This window comes from Halichoerus grypus, chromosome 4, assembly GCF_964656455.1.
Source record: "Halichoerus grypus chromosome 4, mHalGry1.hap1.1, whole genome shotgun sequence".
In the NCBI taxonomy this organism is placed as follows: Eukaryota; Metazoa; Chordata; class Mammalia; order Carnivora; family Phocidae; genus Halichoerus; species Halichoerus grypus.
Genome location: NC_135715.1, coordinates 118,441,228 through 118,443,483, shown reverse-complemented (window position 1 = coordinate 118,443,483; position 2,256 = coordinate 118,441,228). Strand labels below are relative to the sequence as shown.

Below are 2,256 nucleotides of genomic sequence, written 5' to 3'. Positions count from 1 at the left end.
GCCAGAATCCTTCACCTCTCCCTCTCTTTTCCTCTTCCTGACAGTTAGTCACCAACCCTTGCAGATGCTACCTCATTAACAGGCCTTCAGCCCATGCATTCCTCTTTATTTTTGTCACAAAGTTAATCTCCCATATTATTGCAACACACTTGTACCAGCCATATGAACCACAAAACTTCATTCTCCATGTTGATAGTCATCTTACTTGCTCTTCTGCTAAAAGTCAATTGTTTCCATTGTTCTTAGTGTGATTCCTAAGCTCCTTCTTTTAGGGCCCTAAATGAACTCATTGTTTCTTATCTTTCTCATGTCTCACAACTTTCCACTTCATAGCCCATTGCCGCATGATACTGAATGACATGTAAGTCCTCAAGTTGACCGTGTGCTTTGTCTCTTTTAATCATTACCTAATGTTCCTTCCTTTTTTTTTCTTCCAATGTTCAGTTTCCTTTAATGACCCTTATCTCCCTGAAGGGCAGGTGCAGGCAGCTAGGTGATGGCAAGAGATGTTCATTTGAAGATCTTGCCCTGATTGAATGTTTTGCCCACATGCTGGAAGGCCCCCTCCCAGGAAAAGTACTCTTGAGGGGCGCCTGGGTGGCTCAGTCGTTAAACGTCTGCCTTCGGCTCAGGTCATGATCACAGGGTCCTGGGATCGAGCCCCATGTTGGGCTCTCTGCTCACTGGGAAGCCTGCTTCTCCCTCTCCCACTCCCCCTGCTTGTGTTTCCTCTCTCACTGTCTCTCTCTCTCTGTCAAAATAAATAAATAAACTCTTTAAAAAAAAAAAAAACTACTCTTGAACCAGTGTCTGGGTCTCCTCACTGCCAGGATCCAGTTTCTGCCATGTATATGACTCTTAGTCCGCCTGCCAGTCTGGACTCAGAAAGGCAAGATCCTGGCCTTATAAGACCTAGACTTCAGAAATGGAACTGCTATTGTTAGCTCCAAAAAGAGTGACACTGGCAAAGGCATTCTTCCTCAGTTTGTCCAACTTCTGGAACATTCCAGTGATGAGGTTGCAGCTCATGAAGGTCTAGGTGAGCTCTCAGGGAAACAGTACTCAGAATAGCACAGAGACCAGCCATCCTTATCAAAATGCTCCCAAACATATGGTAGCACCACAGAGAGGGTGTCCTCACTGGAGTATTTGCACTTAAATTCATCCAACACAAAGGTACTCTTGGGCAAGTGAGCAAAGCAATCCTTGGCCTTTGGCTTAGCAGCCAGCGCCTGTTCACATTCATCCATTTCCTCCTCAGGAGCAGGGGCAGCAGCCTTTTTCTCCTCTTTCCACTCAGCCTGGGGGTTCTGCTTCTCTCCTCAAGAACCTTTCTCTTTCTGTAGGGTACCCTTTTCAGGATGGCTCCCTGCAAACTTTTTAGCATCAACCTGGGCCATCTTCTCATAGAGTTTCCCCTCCCCCACAAGATAGCCTGGAACTGGGACCAGTTAATGCAGGTGAGGAACCGGTGGTTGGTGTCAGGGAAGGCCTGGTGGAAAGAAGGCTCCAGGACCTGTTTATAAAGCCACAACAGGGTGCAGACTATTGTGATGTCAGCCAGTGTCACACATTCACCCACCAGGAAAGTCCTTGTCATTAAGTGAGCATCCAGTAGTCTCAGAATTCGCCTTACCTCTTCCTTTGCATTCTCTGTGGCCTGCTTGTTGTGGTGCACAATGCCCAAAGTGGGGAACACCCAGGTACTGGCTGGGGACACTATGTCACTATCAGCAAAGCTCACCCCTGAACCACTGGGGCTGCTGCCTCTAGAGTATTTCCCCACAGCTCCTCATTGCTCACATAGTAGGCACTGACATTGCTCTCCAACACACAGAAACCATCGTCACCCTCAAATGCTGGAAACTTACTGGCAGGCAATTTACGGAGAAATTCGGGGGAGTTGGTTTGGCCAAACTGGAAATGGGGTGGTGCAGAGAGCACATAGACCTGAGCCCCACTGTACTGAGCAGCAATGAGAGGCTTGAAGACCCTCCAGTTCTCAGGATATGTGTACAGGGTCCTGGCCGCCATGGTGATTCCACAGAGAAAAAACTATTCCCTTCTTAATCTAGAACATTCTTCCCATATGCCTCTTATCTTTATTTGCAACTATCAAAATCCCATTTGAACCTGGGGACTCAGTTAAAGGGTCACATCCTGCTTCAAGTTTCTGTTGAACACAAAGTCTGAAAGTTTCTTCTATTTTTCTCTTATCAGAGGCTGGTTAAAGGAAAACTTGGAAAATTTATAACT

General features: G+C 46.7%; 1 pseudogene; it reads right to left on the bottom strand.

The window, feature by feature from the left end:
* Positions 1–912: 912 nt before the first annotated feature.
* On the bottom strand, positions 913–2,035 carry LOC118552272 (elongation factor 1-gamma pseudogene; annotated as a pseudogene).
* Between the last annotated feature and the right edge of the window lie 221 nt (positions 2,036–2,256).